Source organism: Sorex araneus, chromosome 1 (genome assembly GCF_027595985.1).
Source record: "Sorex araneus isolate mSorAra2 chromosome 1, mSorAra2.pri, whole genome shotgun sequence".
Lineage (NCBI taxonomy): Eukaryota > Metazoa > Chordata > Mammalia > Eulipotyphla > Soricidae > Sorex > Sorex araneus.
The window spans coordinates 178,730,623-178,752,573 of NC_073302.1; positions in this window are offsets into that span (position 1 = coordinate 178,730,623).

Consider the following 21,951-nt stretch of genomic DNA (forward strand, 5'->3'; position numbering starts at 1 on the left):
CATCCATCGAGGGCCTGATGGTGCAGGTGCAGAAGATGAAGTATGACATCATTGGTCTGACGGAAACGAGAAGGCATCAATCACATCATGTCATTTTCGACACTGGAGAAGTACTGTTCCTCGGAACATTGGACAACAGAGGTGTCAGGTGTCGGTGGCGTTGGCGTCCTTGTCAACACCAACTTGGCCAGAGCATTGATTCATTCGAATGCCTAAGAACCCAAATCAGAAGATTACACTTGAATAGATGTGGCTCACTGCCAGCAGTTTCTATCTTCATCGTCTATGCACCAACATCCAACTACGATGAAGAAGAAATTGAGAAGTTCTACATGGAGCTGAAAAACTTCTATAAAGAAGACCACACCTTCTACAAGATCATTGTTGGTGATTTCAATGCTAAGATAGGACTGAGAGTTTCCCGAAGAACTCCACATTGGGTCCCATGGCCTAGAATAGAACGAACAGGGTGAGAGACTGTCTGAGTTCATGTCAGTGAACTCAGACATGGTAATTCACAGTTTCAAAGACCATCCATGGTAATTCACAGTTCCAGAAGGCTGAATCTAAAAGTTGGATATGGGTGTCTCCCGGTGGACAGTTCTACAATGAAATTGACCACATCATATTCAATCGAAGGTTTTGCCTGACTGATGTCGCTGTTGTCCCAAAATTCCAAATGGGATCAGACCAACATCTCCTTCATGCAAATTTCTACTTCACAGAGCGGGGAGAAAGGACTGCAAAGTTTAAGTTTAAGAAAAGAACTCCCAGGGGCTGGAGCAATAGCACAGTGGGTAGGGCATTTGCCTTACACGTGGCTGACCCAGGTTCAAATCCCAGCATCCCATATGGTCCCCCAAGCACCGCCAGGAGCAATTCCTGAGTGCAGAGCCAGGAGTAATCCCTGTGCATCGCCGGGTGTGACCCAAAAAGAAAACAAAAAAAAAAAAGAAGAAGGAGGAAGAGGAGGAGGAAGAAGAGGAAGAAGAAGAAGAGGAAGAGGAGGAAGAAGAAGAAGAAGAAGAAGAAGAAGAAGAAGAAGAAGAAGAAGAAGAAGAAGAAGAAGAAGAAGGAGGAGGAGGAGGAGGAGGAGGAGGAGGAGGAGGAGGAGGAGAAGGAGGAGGAGGAGAAGGAGGAGGAGGAAGGAGAAGGAGGAGGAGGAAGGAGAAGGAGGAGGAGGAGGAGGAGGAGGAGGAGGAGGAGGAGAAGAAGAACAACGACAACAACAACAACAACTCCCAGAATGACCCCCAACTGGGAGCGCTTTGGCATTATTTTGGCAATGTGGGAAGATGCCATCATTGACAACATCAACGAGGAATACGATTGACTGATTCAGCACCTCCATGATTGCCAGAAAAATGCTGACAGTAGGAAAACCATAAACAGACACCTGTCTTTGGAAACTCTCAAGCTCATTCGACAATGTGGTTTGGCATGAGCCTCAGGCAACCACAACCTAACATCCAAGCTTGCAAAGCTGTGCAGAGAAGCGATGAAGGAAGACCTCAAAGAGAGAAGAGCACCAGTGTTGGTTGATGGGGCAGAAGCCGGGAAAAGTATTCACAACGCTCACCTGTCCTTCACCAACTACAAGACCAAGATGACTGCCCTCCGATGTCCTGATGGAACTATCACATCTTCCAGAAGAGCAATGGAGAGGATTATTCACAACTTCTACACGGATCTCTTTGACAGCAATGTCCACCTGCCCACATACCAAATTCCGCAGATGAATATGTCGTTCCCAACATCCTCCTTTCTGAGATCCGACATGCCATTTCATTGGTAAAGACATGTACAGCACCCGGTCCAGACAAGGTCAAACCCGAACACCTGAAGAATCTGCTGCCAGTACTTGTCAATACACTGGCTTGGCTCTTCACATGCTACCTGTTCAAATGCAATGTTCCATCCCAATGGAAAACCAACAGGACCATTATGTTGTACAAGAAGGGAGACATCCACGACATCGGTGACTATCGCCCAATCTTCCTCTTATCCATTGTCTACAAGTTGTTCACTCGAGTTATCCTGAATAGAATATGTAGAACACTAGACAAAGGACAACCATGCGAGCAAGCTGGGTTCCAAAAAGGATTCTGCATGATCGACCACACATGACCAAACTCATTGAAGTTTTACAAGAGTTCAAGATGCCACTCTGTCTAACATTCATCAATTTAAAGAAGGCCTTCAATTCTGTTGAGACTGAAGCAGTCATCGAAGCCTTAGCCAAACAGGGCGTTCAAACTCAGTACATCAAGATCCTTCTCGAGCTGTATTACAGATTCACCACCAGGATCTCACCATCCTACAAGGAAGTGATCATTGATGTAAAGAGAGGAATTGAGTAGGCTGATACCATTTCACTGAAACTCTTCAGTGCACCCTCGAGAATATCATGCGACAACTGGAATGGGAAGGAATGCGAGTGAAGATAGATAGTCAGCAACTACACCACCTCTGCTTCACTGATGACATCATTCTCTCTTAACGCCAAACATTAGCCAAGCGGCACAAATGCTGGCCAACTTCGGCCGGGAGTGTTGAAAGGTCGGACTGCAGCTGAATCTCAACAAAACAATATTTATGAAAAACAAACTAGTCCTCAATGGAACAAACATCTCCAAATGCAGCAGCTATCAAATGCAGCTGCTATGTGTACCTGGGTTGAGAACTCAACATGAGAGACGACTTGGCACCAGAACTGTGCAGGAAGAAGAGAGCAGTGTGGAATGCCTTCAAGAGCATTGACGAAGTGGTTAAGAGGACGAAGAACCTCCAGCTCTGGGCACATCTTTTCGACTCCACCATTCTTCCTGCACTAATATATGCCTCAGAGACCCCGCCCTATGCAAACAGGATGAGAACACTATTCAGATATCCCAAAGAGGATTCTAAATAGCCATGCTAGGAGTATCACGTTGCACTCAAGTGAAAGAAGGAATCCGGAGTTCTGACCTCTGTCGACGGTTAAGAATCAGGGACACTATCTCGTTTGCCAAGGCGTCAAAACTCAGATGGTCTGGACACATAATGAGATTCAGAGAGGACCGTTGGACTAGAGCTGTTACCGACTAGATTCCACAGGATGTCAAAAGAACGCGTGGCCACCCACCAATGAGATGGTCAGACTTCTTTGTCAAAACCCTGAATGAACAGTTTGAGGCTCTTCGTGTTCCAGGAGCAAGCAGATATCATTGGGCTACACTCACGCATGACAGGGACAAGTGGAAACTTACTGGTGCCTGCTCAAGCAAATCAAAGATCAACGGGATGAGAAGTGTTACAAGTAATTTGTTTTCCAGTGCCAGAAGTCAAACCCTTAATAAATATGTTGCATGTCCTCTACTTCTGATTCACATTCACTAAAGAAAGGAGTGTCTGTCATCACATACCAACCATTGTGCTAGGAAATGCAATTTTGTTTTGGAGGACTTTTTGTGGGAGAAGATGGTCTTCATGGTTTCTTGACCATACCCGGAAGTGCTCAGGACTTAATCCTAACTGTATGCTTAGGGATTACTCTTGGCTGGGCTTGGCAGACTATTAGGTGTGCCAGGTCTACCATGTGCAAGGCAAGCACCCAGTGTATTGCATCAGGTCAAAATATGCAATTTTGAATGAATGTACTTGAAGTGAATGAATGTGGAAGAACTCTATGCTGCATTTTGAAACAGAAAACTGATAGCAAATTCAGTTTTAAATGTTTCTTCTGTCATTCCCCATTCATTTCACTTGATTTTAGTTATTTTCTGTACATTTTGTAAATTTAAAGAGGATGTGGAAAAATAAAAAAGTAATTTCCTGTCTAGATGATCTATGGGCCTCATAAAATACTATATACTCCTTCTCCAACTCCCGCCCCAAAAGGAAGTGAAGCTCAGTTGAAATTGTAAGCATAGAATTTAAGAGATCTAACATTAAAATTTATACTTAAATCCTTAGAATATTGTCCAATTTAAGAAACATAAGTTTGTTATAGTAATGTTACTTACGTGAACAAATCAACACAAAAATATGCACATCAGTTTTTAAGACAATTAGTTAAAAAGTGATTTTGAAAACTCTTCCTCCTCTGCCTCCATTTTCTTATTTAATAGTGCTGCATATTCTACTGTAGAGATCTTAGCCACGTGTCATGCTAGTTCATGCTACTTCATCTATCTCTCCATAATATATACTTCTCTTCCTTCTTTCGGCCAGTTCAATGATTTTTTTATTCTGCTTTCTCCAACCCACAATTCACACCTACCCATTTGTACACACCACTCCTAAATGCAGTTTGTGGTGAAGTATAAAACACAGACATCATGCCTAGTTTTAATTTAATTGGAAACCCTGTTTTCAGTGGATGTGAGTTCCACTGATTTTGAAAATTCTCTGGAGTAAATACAGTTACAAGAAGTCATATTTGTGAGAAATTTTTCTTAAGACTTTTTTTAATTACTAAGTTTAAAATTTTCAAAATGGCTATGTGACTTCCTTTATTTTATAAATCTGTAAAAATGGAACTAAATAGGAAAAGCAGGGAAGAAGGCAGAGGGTGCTGGACCTAAAAATTGCTTTGTGGTTAAAGTGCCTACCTTGCAAACATGAGTCTGTGAGCTCAATCCCTGGTTCCATCCCTATAAACCATGAGCATGATTCCTGCAACTTTACTTTTTGCAACCTCCTGCTCTGGAATAGAGTGTTTGCTATATGGTACCTCACAGCTAGGAACATGAGAGGAACACAACTACTGTGTGTGACCCTCAGCAAGCACCACAACCAGTGTGTGAGGAACCCTTGGTCATCACTGAACAACAAAGGCAGAAATTAAAATTGTTTACAAAGCATAGAATAGGAAGAAGAAAACTTCTAATTGGTCTTCACAAGATATTCGATATAAGACCATATCATAACCATCCTTCTCAGTAAGAGATTGTCTTTGCTCTTTGAAAATCCCTTCCCCAGCTTCCCTGACCTGCGTTCATTAGAAGTACATCAACATTCCCTATTGGACATGCCCTCTGCAAGATGTTCTTGAGTGAGTCATGCCTGTCTTTAAGTCATCCTTGTCTCAGAATATACTTGGCCTTTACCTCATTGTGCCTTCATTGATAACCATTAAATATGCATCAGTAGGAAAGAACTGGAGTAATGATTTTCAAATGTGGGTTTGTACACTAATATCAGAATTACCTAAGGAGCTTTTTAAAAAATGCAAAGTCTTAGATTTACTGAAAACAAGACATTAAGTGAAAAATAAATCCATCAAGACAAACTAATCTAATCTGACAGATGTCCTTATACAAAGAGTAAATTTGGTACACAAAGAAACACTGGGTATGAACACCCACCGAGAAAACTGTGTGAAACACAACTAAAGGAGGGACATGTGCAAGCCAAGGAGAGAGGTCATGTAAGAAACCAAATCTGTTAAACCTTGATCTCGGACTTATAGACTCCACAAAAGTGAGATATTAGTTATAGCAATCCTAGAAAACTAATAAATGTGCCAAAGCATGGGCACACACCCAATGTTTAGCTCAGTAATTTTTTAATACAAAGTAAATACAGCCCTCAAAATGTATAACAACTAAAAGCAAAATTGTAGGATAACATTGGTTAGTGCTTTCTCCTCTGCCACAAAGCATTTAGGTTTATTGAGTGATACCCATCACAATGCTTGTCAAGCACCTCCATTCCTCTGTGTTTATTGGAATATAGCTCTAAATATTTTATGATAACATTGTTTTGTCCTTTCCCCTTGCTATAGGGAGCTTAGGTTTATCAGGTTACACCCATCACAGTGCTCCCAAGACACTCACTTTCCTTTCCTTGTCTTTCTTATCTGCTTCCCCAACCGGTATATCACCTATTCCCTCTAACCAGACTCTTGTAAGGTCAGATCCTTCTAAGAACACTTGACTTGTATTCATGAGTGAAATGCTGTTTCTCTCCTCTCCTTAATGTCTTTTGCATAGTTTACTTTACTTTTTTTTTAATTCTTTTATTGATTCACCATGTGGAAAGTTACAAAGCTTTCAGGTTTAAGTCTCAGTTATACAATGCTCAAACACCCACCCCTTTACCAGTGCACATATTCCACCACCAAGAATCACAATATACCTCCCGCCTTTCCCCCACCTCCCCAGCCCCCCACCCTGCATGTGTAACTGGTAAATTTCACTTTACTTTCACTTTACTTTGATTACATTCAATATTTAAAAAAAAAATTCACTACTATTGATTTGGAGTTCCTCCCCCCTAAAGTCGATCTGCTGAAAAGAAAGCATTTGGTAATTTGTTTTCCATTGCTGAGAATGAAGAGATATGAGGTCAGGAGGCCGCACTAGCAGCAGCACAGTTTTGGATTTCTGTATTTTAGTATTTTAGTAACTAAATCCAGAGAAATGTCTGCCAGGAATCGCAACATTGTAAGCTTGTACCTCTCAGCTACTTTATATTCCACATATGAGTGTGATCTTTCTATGTCTGTCTCTTTCTTTCTGACTCATTTCACTCAGCATGATACTTTCCATGTTGATCCACTTATATGCAAATTTCATGACTTCATGTTTTCTGACAGCTACATAGTATTCCATTGTGGAGATGTACCAGAGTTTCTTTAGCCAATCATCTGTTTTCGGGCACTTTGATTTTTTCCATATTCTGGCTATTGTAAACAGTGCTGCAATGAACATAGAAATACATATGCCATCTCTACTATACGTTTTTGCCTCTCCGGGATATATTCCCAGGAGTGGTATTGCTGGGTCAAATGGGAGCTCAATTTCTAACCTTTTGAGAATCGTCCATATTGTTTTCCAAAAGGGCTGAACCAGTCGGCATTCCCACCAGCAGTGAAGGAGAGTCCCTTTCTCCCCACATCCACGCCAACACCGGTTGCTTTTGTATTTTGGGATGTGGGCCAGTCTCTGTGGTGTGAGATGATATCTCATTGTTGTTTTGATCTGCATCTCCCTGATGGTTAGTGATGTGGAACATTTTCTCATGTGCCTCTGAGCCATTCGGATTTCTTCTTTGGAAAAGTTTCTGTTCATTTCATCACCCCATTTTTTGATTGGGTTGGCAGTTTTCTTCTTGTGGAGTTCAACCAGTGCATTGTATATCCTTGTTATCAACCCTTTATCAGATGGGTACTGCATAAATATCCTTTCCCATTCTGTAGATTGTCTTTGTATTTTGGTCACTGTTTCTTTTGAGTTGCAGAAGCTTCTTAGTTTGAGATAATCCCATTTACTTATCTTTGTTTTCACTTGCTTGGCAGTGGCCTGTCAGCTTTGAAGATACCTTTGGCTTCAATGTCGTGGAGGGTTTTGCCCACCTTATCTTCAATGTACCTTAGGGATTCTGGTCTGATGTTAAGGTCTTTAATCCATTTTGATCTGATTTTTGTACATGGTGATAGATGGAGGTCTAAGCCCATTTTTCTGCATGTAGCTGTCCAGTTTTGCAAGCACAGTTTGTTAAACATGCTTTCCTTGCTCCACTTCACATTTCTTGCTCCCTTATCAAAGATTAGATGATCATATATTTGGGAGTGTATGTCAGAGTATTCAATCCTGTTCCATTGGTCTGCAGAACTGCCTTTGTTCCAGTACCATGCTGTTTTAATGACTACCGCTTTGTAGTAGAGTTGGAAGTTGGGGAGGTTGATTCCTCCCATTTTCTTTTTCCCAAGGATTGCTTTAGCTATTCGTGGGGGCTTATTATTCCATATGAATTTCAGGAGCGCTTGCTCCATTTCTTTGAAGAATGTCAAGGGTATCCCTTTAGGGATCGCATTGAATTTGTACAATGCTTTGGGGAGAATTGCCATTTTGACAATATTAATTCTTCCAATCCATGAGCAGGGGATGTCTTTCCATTTCCTCGTGTCCTCTTTTATTTCCTGAAGTAGTGTTTTATAGTTTTCATTATAAAAGTCCTTTACCTCCTTTGTTAAGCTGATTCCGAGGTACTTGATTTTTTGAGGCGCAATTGTGAACGGGATTGCTTTTCTCAGGTCACTTTCTTCTCTCTCATTATTTGCATATAGGAAAGCCATGGAATTTTGGGTATTGATTCTATAGCCTGCAACTTTACTATACGAGTCAATTGTTTCTAGGAGTTTCTTGGTAGAGGTTTTAGGGTTCTCTATGTATAGTATCATATCATCTGCGAATAGTGAGAGCTTGATTTCTTCCTTTCCTACCTGAATGCCCTTAGTATCTTTTTCTTGCCTAATCGCTATTGCAAGTATTTCCAGTACTATATTGAACAGAAGTGGAGAGAGTGGGCATCCTTGTCTCGTCCCTGTTCTCAGAGGGAAGGCTCTTAGTTTTTCCCCTTTGAGGACAATGCTTGCCATAGGCTTGTGATAAAGGGCTTTGACTATATTGAGGAAGGTCCCTTCTATACCCATTTTGGTGAGTGTTTTCATCATAAACAGATGCTGGATCTTGTCAAATGCTTTCTCTGCATCTATTGATATGATTATATGATTTTTATCTTTTCTTTTGTTGATGTGATGGATTATGTTGATTGATTTCCGGATGTTAAACCATCCTTGCATCCCTGGGATGAATCCAACCTGGTCGTGGTGTATAATCTTTTTGATGAGTTGTTGAATTCTATTTGATAATAATTTGTTGAGAATCTTCGCATCTGTGTTCATCAGGGATATTGGCCTGTAATTTTCTTTTTTTGTGGTATCTTTGTTTGCTTTTGGTATTAGAGAGATATGAGCCTCATAGAAACTGTTTGGGAGAGTTTCTGTTTCTTCAATTTCCTGGAAAAGCTTGAGAAGGACTGGCAAAAGGTCCTCTTTAAATGTTTGGAAGAACTTGCTAATGAATCCATCTGGACCTGGGCTTTTGTTTTTGGGAAGACTTTTGATTACCGTTTCAATTTCCTTGGTGTTAATTGGACTATTCAGGTGTTCTTGGTTCAGCCTTGGGAGATTATAGGAGTCGAGGAATTTATCCATTTCTTCTAGGTTCTCTTGTTTCGTGGCATAGAGATTTTCAAAGTAGTCGCTGATGATCTTTTGAATTTCATTGGTTTCTGTTGCGATGTCCCCCCTTTTTTTTCTGATTCGGCTTATAAGGGTTCTCTCTCTCTCTCTTTCTTTGTGAGTCTTGCCAGTGGTTTATCAATCTTGTTTATTTTCTCGAAGAACCAGTTCTTGATTTCATTGATCTTTCGAATTGTCTTTTGGGTTTCCATGTCGTTAATTTCTGCTCTAAGTTTTATTATCTCTTTCCTTCTGCCTGGTTTGGGCTCCTTTTGTTGGTCCTTTTCTAAGGTCTTGAGCTGTGAAGTCAAGTTATTTATGTGTGCCCTTTCTTCCTTCCTGAGATATGCTTGCAGAGCTATAAATTTTCCCCTTAAAACGGCTTTAACTGTGTTCCACAGGTTCTGGTAGCTCGTGTCTTCATTCTCATTTGTTTCTAGGTACCTTTTGATTTCTTCCTTGATTTCCTTCATGACCCACTCGTTGTTCAATATCGAGCTATTTAAATTCCAGGTGTTTGATTTGGTTTTCTGCATCTGTCCATGATTACCTTCTATATTCAGTGCATCATGGTCTGAAAAGATAGCTGGTACAATGTCTATCTTGTTGATTCTGTTGAGGTATGCTGTGTTGCCCAGCGCATGGTCTATTCTGGAAAATGTTCCATGTGCACTGGAAAAGAATGTGTATTCCTTTTTTTGGGGATATAAAGCCCTGTATAGATCTATTAGCCCTCTCTCTTCTATTTCTTCCTTCAAAGCCAGTATTTCCTTGGTGAGTTTTAATTTTCTTGATCTGTCTAGAGGAGACAGTGCGGTGTTGAAGTCTCCAACTACTATTGTGTTGCTCGAGATATCCTTCTCAAGGTCTCTTAGCAGCTGTTGTAGGTATTTAGCTGGTCCCTCATTGGGTGAGTAGACATTTAGGAGTGTGATTTCTTCCTGATGTACACATCCCTTGATTAATAAAAAGTGTCCTTCACTATCCCTTCTAATCTTTTTCTACCTGAAGTCTATGTTGTCCGATACTAGTAAAGCCACCCCAGCTTTCTTGAGGGAGTTGTTTGCTTGCAGGATTGTTTTCCATCCTTTGACTTTGAGTCTGTGTTTGTTCTGGCTATTCAGATGTGTTTCTTGCAGGCAGCAGAATGTTGGGTTCAGTCTTTGAATCCATTTTGCCAGTCTGTGTCTCTTAATTGGTGAATTCAGACCATTGACATTAAGGGAGATTATTGTTATGGGATTTTGTGCCATCTTTGTGCAAGGGTTTGTTGTGCTTGTAGGGGTTGTTCTTGTCTTACAATGCCCCTTTAGTGCTTCTTTTAGGTTTGGGTTTGAGTCTATGAAGTTCCTGAGCTGTTGTTTATCCCCAACGTAGTGTATGATTCCTTCTATTTTGAATGAGAGTTTATCGGATAAAGTATTCTTGGTGAAGCGTTGATTTCATTGATTTTTTTCACTATATCCCACCATTGCCTTCGAGCTTGGAGGGTTTCCTCTGATAGATCTGCTGTGAGTCTAAGGGGTGCTCCTTTGTATGCAATTTCCTTCTTGGACCTTGCTGCTTGCAGTATTGTGTCTCTCTGGATGATGTCCATCATTGTAACTATGATATGTTTTGGGGTTTTTCTGTTAGGATCTCTTTTAGCTGGCACTCTTCGGGCGCCTTGAATCTGGATGCCTGCATTGTCCAGCTGTGGGAAGTTTTCCGCGATGATTTGTTTGACTGTGTCTTTTTCATTGGGGTTGGTTCCCTGTGGTTCTGGTAGTCCAATGATTCTAATGTTGTTCCTCTTGAAATCATCCCCTAGGACTCTGATTCTGGCTAGAGCTATTTTGAGGTCTCTTGCCATGGTTTGTTGTTGCCTGTAGGCCTCTTGCAGCTCATCTTCAAGCATACTGAGTCTGTCTTCGGCTGCAGTCATCCTATTGTTGAGGTCAGCCAGAGAGTTTTTGATTTCATGTACCGAATCCTTCATTTTTTTTTGAAGGTTCTGCTCTCATTTCTTCTCTCATTTCTTCCCCTATTTTGTCGGCTGTCTGTTGTATTGTTTCTGCGAGGTCTTCCTTGAAGTTGTCCATCTTTGCATTGAGTTCATTGAACATGTTGAGGATTTCAACTCTGAATTCTTTATCAGAGAGGTCAAGTTTGTAGGAAAAGCCCATTGAGTTTTCCGGACTCTTTTGATCGTCCTCTGCTTGCACTGGGGATTTTCACTGTTTCTTCATGTTGTTGTTGTGGTATGAAAGAGGGCCTTTGAAGATGAGTACCCCTGTTTCCTTTTGTTTGGGAAAAAGGATTGTGGATAGGCTCAGTTAATAGTGTTGGGTTTTTACTTGCCGGTTGTAGAATCTGGTCTCCTACTGAGATGCTTCCTTCAATCCTTATGTGAAGTCTTGTGTTTTATTGTCCTACTGCTTGCGAATAGCTAGGATATTAGTCTTGGATAGGATGTTGAGGAAACTATCTGCTGCCGTGTTTGCGGCCGCCGGCAATGAGGCCACGCCCACTTTTCTTAGGCACGCCCCTGGCTATTAGGCCACGCCCCTTTCCCACAACCTGGCAGCGGTCAACGGGCTGGGGTCAGCGTGCAGGCCACTCAGCTGGCAGTCTGGAGGGGAGGGAAGCCCTGGGTTCTCAGGGCCGAGAAGCAGGCTGGGTCTGCATAGTTTACTTTAAAGCAATGTCTGTTTTGCATAGACACAGGAAGACATTAATTTTATGCTTTTGCAACTTGGGAGTTAATTGACTCTGAATAATATTCATTTCTGGGCATCTACTTTCTTGACTTAAGCTTCAGTTGCCCTTAGTTCCTAGCACCCCAAAAGCAGGGTCCCAACAAGGGATTGAATGGGCCCAGGGCAAGCTGTGAGCTACCCTGGCATCAAAATGGTCCAGGCCAAAGCGCCGCAATACTTAACTATAAGTTAAGAGCATGGTCATAGACAATTCTGTCATGATCCAAAAAGTAATGACGAGATTAGGACCCTGCTAAATTAGGAAAGACTAATCTGTGATGAGCACGGTAGTCTGAGATCTATAGTGAGATGGCCCCAGGAGAGCAATCCTTTAAGCTTAGTGTATCTCTTACTGTGTTCGTACGAAATGACTAATATTATGAGTGTATGTTTGTTGGACTAAGGAAAGGAGAAACACACCCATAGATGGAATTTCACTCTTGGGAGTGTCATCTTATTGAATGATAATTTGTCTTAGAAGAAGCTTCCCCTGAGGGAAGGACTGTTGATTGTATGACCACATCTACGTGTAATAATTATCCCAACCGCTCATGCTTTAGGATTTAAGTAAGGCTGTGAGAGTGGGCTGGGGGAAGCAGAAGCAAGAAGAATTATGAAGGAGCAGGATCCAAGAGGAGGATGAAGGGGATCGGGGAGGGGGTATCCGGAGGAGGACAAGAATGGAGATGGGAACAGAATAAACTGCAACTGACACCAACCAACCTGGCTGGAGAGATAGTACAGTGGGTAGTGCATTTGCCTTGCATAACCTGACCCCTGACCCGGGTTTGAGTCCTGACATCCTACATGGTCCCCCGAGCACTGCCAGGAGTAATTCCTAGTGCAGAGCCAGAAGTGACCCAGTCAGTATTTTCAGTCGTAAATTTAAAAAAAAAAATCAAAGCTCTGACTCTCGAGCCAGTTCCTCTCCCATAAGTCATAACTCAGCCACCTTTTAGCTGGAGAATAATATATAACATTGTCTGTAGCATAAGAATAACATTATAAGCAATTTCAGAGGTTTGTCTTATAAGTAAGTATGTATAGAAATTATGTAATGGCATTAAGTAAATAAAGTGCTGTTGCTTTAATAGCACTTTTTGATTCAAAAAAATCCAAATACCAAAAATATTAGTAAAATAATTATCTTTTTTTGTGCTAGGAATTAAACCCAGAGCTCATATATATAAAGTTGTGCTCTATTGCTAAACCATAGTCACAGGCTCTATTCCTGATAACTTTTTACTATGTCTCATCTTTTAGTCCTGAGTCCCAAAGTTTCTAGGGCAAATGTTTTCCTTCATTCTTGCAAGGTGGGTCTCTGCTTTCTCACAGGTCCTTAGAAAATGTTATCATATACCCTGTTGGTTTTTAACAAGAACATTATAAGCTTACTATTTTATTATGTGCTCAGCTGTATACCCAGTGCTTCAGCATTGATAATTTTATTTAAATATTTTAAAAACCCCACATAGTAGGCACTAATATTATCCCAATTTGCAGGTTTTTTTAAAAAATAAAGTCAAAGAAAGGTTAAATAAATGATTTATAGTTTCACATATCAATAGAATTTGAACCCAGGTGACTAAATGCAAAAGCATTTTTCAAAAGTAATATGGAAAACATGCTCTGTATCTGGGGCTGGAGAGATCATGCAGTGGGTAGGGTGCTTGTCTTGCACACTAAACATAGGAGTGCACCAGGAAAATGTTTGAATGCCTGACAACATTGTATGCCTGAAAATAAGAATGAATTTATAACTCTAATTTACAGTGATTAAAAATTTCAAATTATCATAAAAGATGTCTTAGCCATTATCTTGTCTGCCAGATATATCTGTTGATTCAAAAGTAGTCATTTGATTGAATCTTGGAAGAGGGCCAAGCTAGTGAATTTCCCAGGTGCAGCAGTGTTCGGGCTGAAAATTCTAGGGCCTTCTCAGAATGAAGATGGACAGCTTCTGCCCACTACTTCCTACTGGTGGAAGTGCCAGAAGCCATATGCACACCTCCAATGTATAAATGGCCCAGTTTCACATCTTCATGGCTAATTTCAAGAGATTCCAAGCCAAAGAATAGTCTGGTTCTATAACTACTGGACCATGTGGTTGCATATGCAGTCATATGACACCTCCAAATTCCACAATATTGATAGCTCAGTAGGAGCACAGCAATTTATATAAAAATAGCTTAGAGTCCCACTAAGTTCACTTAGTGAAAACAAGCACACAGAAGGCTCAACTAGCAACAAACAGCACAAGAAATCCTCAGACATTGATTTAAAAAACACCACTTAGAGATATAATAATTTTCACAAATTTCCTTTTTCTGTACTATTTTTTTGATAATTCCATTTGCCATTTTGTTGTAACAAGGTCCTTGGTTCAATAAGCAGCACCACAGCATGAATAGATGGATAGATAAGTAGATGGCTAGATGGCTAAAAAGAATAAATAGCACAGTTGTATAAAAATAATCTAATGCTCTGTAAGTCAGTAAACATAAATTTGAGAACCTACTACACAATTTCCCAGCCTAGGGATCTCTTGGAGACCACTTTATTTAGCTGAACCTTCTAATTTAATTATTTTAGGGCCACATGTTGTGGCATTCTGGAATTACTTCTGTCTCTGTGATTGGAGGATTCTTTCATTGGTGATCATGCACTGCAGGAATCAAACTCAGGTCTCCTGCATGCAAACCATGTGTTTCAGTACTTTGAACTATCTCTTTAATCCTTAACTAAGCCTTAGTTCTTTTGTCATGAAATAATGATAACTCATAGAATTGCTGAGAGAATAAAATGGCATAATATACATAAAATGATTATAGTCATGTATGTCATTAAATAGAAGTCCCATAAAAGTTAATACCACTACTATTATTTTTAGTATTTTATTCCTGACAGATTCTCACCATCCTACACTATTTTGTCTGTGTGATCTAAGCAATTTTTCTGCAATGTTGAGCTGGCTTTCTATTACAAAAGCTGAAAACAACCTGTAATCTTCACTTTCTTCCTCTAATTCTATCACTCACCATGTCTATACTAGTGAGTTTAGTTCAAGGTTATACATTTTAGCCATGTATTTTAATTAAGAGCCTTCTCTTATGTCTGGCTAGAAGTACATTGTGTTAAATTCCCATATGATACTTTTAGACCTGGCTTATCATAATTGTCAGAGAACTTGACGTTGTTCTTAGGGAAACAATTATTATTTTGCATTTCATTATTGAATAGAAAAATCTAGAAGAACAATACTAACTTTAAACTAAAATTATATACCTGGGGGGGGAGAATCAATGCAAAAATTAGAATACCTCATTATTACTCTTTCAAGCTACTAGAATGAAACTTGAATCATTATATATTCCAACTTCAAAATCTCTTGGTGCTACTAAAGAACATTATCATGCACACAGTCATAAAATGAAAAAGTTATTAGAGGGAGCAACTAAAAAGAAAAGATTGCCAAGACATATTGCTAAAGTGGATAATATAATAAGCTCATTAATAAGTATTCTGAAATAGCTCTAATATTTTCAAGTGAAACTGAATTCCTTGAGATTCTTAACTAGCCAGGGCATCAACTTATTTTTATTCCTGTTTAGTTAAATTAACCAAACATCTTTGCTGACCCATGCAAGGATATTTTACTTCTATATATCTCAAAACAAAGACAAGACTTGATTTCAGTATCTCTTAGATTATTCAAGTAAAAATTAGAGAAATAGAACACCCATTTAAAGATATGAGAAACTGACAGAAGCATTTTGAATGAGGAATGAGCATATAAGGCATACTTCCCCATCTTGCCATAGTCCTTTAAATTATCTTGAAAATGGAAATAGCCTATAGCATGCTTCAGTATTGTCTGGTGTCATCTCAATAAAGCTAGTCTCGAGCCTTTGTTTAGTTGATAGTTGTGCATTTAGAAGGACTTGTTCTAGTTTATTTTTTATTGCTGCTTCCTTTTACCTCAGACGGAATAATGTAAGTTTCAAGTGGATCTTTCACATTTACTCCAATACTTTGATTTCTGTTAACTTTTTAAAAGTTAATATCTTGAACTGTTGTGATTCAAGTGATCTAACCCAGTCCCCTCTCCCTTGTCACTGTAATATCAATTTCTGAATTCACTGACTGAGTTCACTACAAAGTAGGTGGCAGAGAAAATGTGTGTTCCTTTTTCAAAGATTGTTAGCTCTCTTTGGGTTGGGGGTGGGGGCGTGGGGAGGCACCTCAGGGTGATCTGGTTTCATATGCTGCCTGCTGCTAGGAAATTGGTGGTTAGGGCTCCCTTTGCTTACTTCTACCATATTAAGGCTTCTAATGCAAGAATTAGAAACACAGCTAAGGAAACATAGAGTAGTTATTTGAAAAGAGTAAGACAATCACCACATACATCTTAAAATGGCTATTGTTAAACAGACAAGAAACAAAACGCTTTGGTGAGGATATGGGGAAAGGGGGAAACCTGTTCATTGGTTGAAATGACTTTATGTAGTCATTATGAGAGACAATGTGGAAGGTCCAAATACGAATCGTTCCTATAAATTACCATGTTATCCAGAAGTTCCAGCTCAGATTGTTTACATGAAGAAAACATCATTACGTATGATGGAGTGAAAGTATACCCCAGTAGGGAGTTTGCCTTGCATGCAGTCCACCCAGGTTTGATTGACAGCATTCCATATGTCCCTGAGCCCTGATAGAAGTGATTCCTGAGCAACCCCTGAGCATCAGCATGTGTACCCCCAAGACAAAGAAAGGGAGCAGCGTTATGAATCTCCATGTTTGTAGCAACATTGTTTATAATAGCATTGTTTATAACATGAAAAAAACCTAATTGTTTGTAGATGGCTGGATAGATAAAAAAATTGTTATAAAACTGGAATCTTAGTAGTCAAAAAGATGGAGATATTTCCATTTGTGGAAACATGGATGAACCTTTAGGGCATTATGTAAAGTAAAATAAATCAAAGACAGACGTTGTATGATCTCACTTAAAAATGCAATCAGACATAAAACCAAGTTCATAGAACAGATTGTGGTTACCAGGATAGTTGATGATAGGTGCATAAGTAGAATAATTCTAAAAGCACAAACTTCCAGTGAGAAAATAAATGTCATAGGGATGTAATGTACAGAATGGTACAGAATTGCTTATTTAAAAGACACTGAGATGGCAAAAGAACTGCACTAAAGTTGAAAGACATTCTACTGAATGAGATAAAATATTTGCACCCAATGCACCAATGAAAAGGTGAATTGAACAAGCTCTTCACAAAGGTCAACAACAATAAATTCAATAACCCTACTTAAAAGGGGAGAGGAAATGAATAGACACTTGTCTGAAGAAGACAGACAAATAACCAACAGGCATATTTAAAAAAGTGTTGATTGACACTGATCAGGGAAATCCAAGTTAAGACATCAGTGAATTATTATATCACACCAGTGGTATATATCAAAAAGAATAGAAACAACCTGTGTTGGAGAAGATGTGGTTAGAAAGGAATTCTCATGCAGTGTTCCTGGGAATGTTGTCTGGTTCAGCCCCTTTGGAAAACAGTGGAGATTCCATAAAGAACATAGATGCCAGGTGGATCTACCAATTCTACCTCTTAGTATATATCCCCAAGATGCAAAAGCATTCATTCAGAGAAACATATGTACACCTTTGTTCATTGTGGTGTTTTTATGATAACCAGGATTGAGAAGTAACCTGGGTATCTATTGTCAGCTGAGTAGATAATGAAGTTGTGGTGTATATACACACACAATGGAATACTATGTAGCCACAAGAAACAATGAAATTATATGACTCACCGCAACTTGGATGGAACTGGAGAATCTCGTGTTAAGTAAGTCAGAAGAAGATCAAATACTAATGTTTTCACTAACCTGTGGTGTATAGAATAATGCAGCAAGAGAATGGTAGATATCCTTGGCCCTAGTGTATAGAAATGAATTCCAGAGAACTGGAGTATGAGGAGCAGGAAAAGGAGGTCTGGAGGAAATATAGGACTAAGGTCAGGGGCCTTGAACTCTATTATCCTATAGAACTGAGGTATCTGTTTGTATCTAAGGCAGTAGAGACAAGACTATTCCAAGAACGAGACCCAAGCTACAATAATTAAAGTATGCCTGTTAAGGAGACAGCCTGGGGATGGTGGGGAGCCTGGGGTATTGAGTGGATGGATGTGGATACAAGTGCTGGGCTTGGAATAGAAGCACTGTGTGTCTGAAAGTCTGTTGCCAACAGCGCTGCTATTCACGGTGCCTAAATTGAAAAATATAAACCAAAAATGCTAAGAGAATCTATCTTAAGAAATCTCATCTCAAGAAAAACAGATTATGCTGCTTATGATGACAGATGTTAACTAGGTATGTTTGTGCGGGTTGTTTTGCAACACAAAAACTGAACCTAACATTAAATAGCAATCATACCACAATTAAAGAAAAAGGAAAAAACATAAAGACAAACTGAAAAATGTTTGCCACGCAGTAAAAGGAAGGTGGAAGTTTTGGCAAAAAAAGAAAAGGGGGGACACATTGTTCCCTGACATTTTAGAAATCAGAATTTTCAGAGTCAACTATTGTGGTGAAGGTAAACAGGATCCAAGCCTGACCCTCTCCGAGATGGCGCTCAGACCCCAAAATCCGGAGTGAGAAAGGGCTAGCAAGTCCCAGGACCCAGGTGGGGACTGCCTGGAGATGGGCAGTGCCAGTTGGAGGCCCGGCCCCATGAGTCTGCACTGGGGGATTTGGAAGGGCCCGGGGCTGGGAGTTAACTGACACCCCACCCTGTGCAGCCCCAGGACCATAGTGAGCCACCACCCGCCCATGCAGTCCCAGGACCCCAGTAAGGCCCCACCCTCCTTGCAGCCTCTGCAGCCTCGGGACCCCAGGGAGCCCCCACCCGCCCTTGCAGCCCGAGGCTCCATTGACCCCTGCCCTTTGCAACCCCAGGGACCCAGCGAGCCCCTGCTCTTGCAGCCCGAGGCTGGGATCAGGTTGCTTCAAAGCTGATGCACCTTGCCCCAGTTGCTTTGTCTTCACTGGCCATAGCACCCAGAGAGCATGTCCCCGCTGTGGCCTGAAGGGTCTAACATAAGTGGACAGGGAAGGTGCCCCATGGCCAGCAAGGGACCAGCAGGAGGGCTGCGGTCACGCCTCAGGATGGGGTTGTATTCTTGTTATGGTCTGGTGCGGGTTAAGTGTGAACACCGTCAGCTTGAGTGCTGTTTGCTGAGTACTTCCTCGGGGCCTGGCGGTGTACCTGCTAACACCGCAGTCTGTGGACCACTGCTGAGCCAACAGGGAGAGGTGCCGTGGGGGTAGTGCGGGACTGGAGTACGGACAGTGACCACCCGGGACAGCTCCCTGGCACCTGGTGTGAGGGTCCTGGGAGCCCAGACGCCACGAGCACTGCAGGAATAACGTTGCGCTGACTGTGCCATCCCCCAGTAAGCTCGCTGGCCAGAAACGAACCAGGCAGCACATTTTGTGGTCCTTACACACGTTCTTCATAATGAGTACCATGCAATTTTTCCTATTTCCTGTTTGATAAAATAGATATTTTTGCCTAGGGGCTGCCTGAGTGACAGGATCATTAACCACCATTGGTTATTAGATGCATGTTGACTTCAGACATTAAAAAATGAAGGGTATGCGCATCTTAGAACTGACGAACTAAGACAATTTCCTCTTGGTACTGTACTGTATTGGTATTGTACACTTGGCATTTCAGTTGAAAGCTTTTAAAATCACTTAAAAGAGCTTTGTTGCTAAAATTTATATATGATAAATTTACAAATGCAGAGAGCATGATTCAGCAGCTTTTGGCATATTTGTGGACTTGATAACTCTCCTATAAACGGATTTTAGAAAATATCTATTTCTTCTTGAAAACCCTTATATATCTTGGTAGTCTTCCTGCATCCCCTGGTTTGCCTTCATTCATTTGATAACTTTATTTACTTATATTTTTTAACCCATTGATTTGTTTATATCTTATTATAACCTATTTTTACCTCACAATTTGTTACTTAAAATATTTTTAGCTATAAAAATAGTTTTGGGGGCCAGGAGCTGTAGTAGTGTGGGCAGGGAGTGTGCCTTGCATAAAGCTAACTGGGGTTGCACCCTGGTATTCCACATGATCCCCAAACACCTCCAGGAGTGATCTCTGAGTGCAGAGCCAGGAGCACCCCCTGAGCATCGCCACAGTGGGCCCAACCACCCCCCACCACAGAGATTTTGAAATATGAAAAAATATTCATTCATAGAGCTTAGATTTTTGTGGGAGGGGCGGGGGTAACACATACCAGCTGTACTCAGGGTTTACTTCTGGTTCTGCATTCAGGGATCTTCCCTGGTGGGGCTGCAGAACCCAGGCCAATTGAGTGCAAGGCAAGGGCCTTGCCCCATACTACCTTTTCTACTATTCTTTTCTTTTCTTTTTTTTTTTTAAGGGCATGATATTTTAATAAAAACAAAAAGCCACTGTGTACATGATTTCCAATTTCACAAGGTCCTAGACTCTCCCCTCCCCTGAAAATGGTTTGTTTCTTTTGTTTATTTTTATTTATATTTTTTATTGAATCACCACAAGATGCAGTAATAAAGTTTTTATGATTGGGTTTCAGTCATACAATGTTCCAACACCCATCCCTCCACCAGTGTACATTCCCTACCACCAAAATTCCCCCTATCCTCGACTGCCACCACCCCCCACTACTCCATACTCCAGCCTATCTCAGTGGCAGGCAGTTTTCTTCTTTACCACTCCCCCCCCTCTCATTTGCTCCCTTTCTCTCCTTTTGGACATTACGGTTTGCAGAAAGGCCATTATGTTTGGATCATTACCCACTTTCAGCACACATCTCCCATCAGGAACTATCCCTTCCAGCTATCATTGTCCGATGGTCCCTTCTCTATCCCAACTCTCCCGCAGCCCTAGAGACAGACTTTCAACTGTAGACCATTTGTCCAGGCATTTGCCCTTGTTCTTGTCTCCTGTTCTTGGGTGTTAATCTCTTACAATCTTTCTTTTTAATATCCCACAAAGAAGTGCAGACATTCTATATCTGTCCTCCTTCTGACTTATTTCACTCAGCATGGTACTCTCCATGTCATCCATTAATAAGAGAATTTCATGACTTATTTTTTTCCTAACGTCTGTATAGTATCCCATTGTGTAGATGTACCAGAGTTTCTTTAACTGGTCTTCTATTCTCAGGTACTTGGGTTGTTTCCAGATTCTGGCTATTTGTGAACAGTGCAGCACTGAACATACAAGTGCAGATGTCATTTTTTACTGTGTGTTTTTGCACGCTGAGGGTATATCTCAGAAGTAGTATTGCTGGGTCATAAGGAAGCTCAATTTCTAGTTTTTTGAGGAATGCCCATAATTGTTTTCCAAAGAGGCTGGACCAGTCAGCATTCCCACCAACAGTGAATGAGAGTACCTTTCTCCCTCTTTCTCCCTGCATCAGTGCCAGTACTGGTTGTTCTTTGTTTCTGTTGTATAAGGTGATATCTCATTATTGTTTTGATTTTTATCTCCCTGATGATTAGTGATGTAGAGCATTTTTTCATATGCATTTTGGCCATTTGTATTTTCTTCCTTAAGGAAGTTTCTGTTCATTTATTCTCCCCATTTTTGAGGGGTTTGAGGTTTTTCCTTATAAAGTTCTGCCAGTGTCTTATATAACTTGGATGTTAACCCCTTATTTGATGGGTTTTGGGTAAAAAAATTTTCCTATTCCATAGGCTGTCTCTATATTTTGGTCATTATTTCTTTTGAGATTCAGACACTTCTTTGCTTGATGTACTGTCATTTACTTATCTTGTTTTTACTTGCTTGGTCAGTGGTTTTTCATTTTTAAAAATGTCTTTATTTTCAACTTCATGGAAGATTCTGACTACATTTTCCTCCAGGTATTTTACAGATTCAAGTCTGATATTGAAGTCTTTAATCCATTTCTATCTGACTTTTGTGCTTGGCATTAGACAAAGGTCTGAGTTCTTTTTTTTTTTTTTTTAATGTAGCTGTTGAGTTTTTCCAGCACCACTTATTGAAGGGGCTTTCCTTGCTCCACTTCACATTTCTTGCTCTTTTGTTGAAAATTAAGTGATCATATATTTGAGGGTCTATGTCAGTACACTCAACTCTGTTTCTTTGGTCTGCAAGTC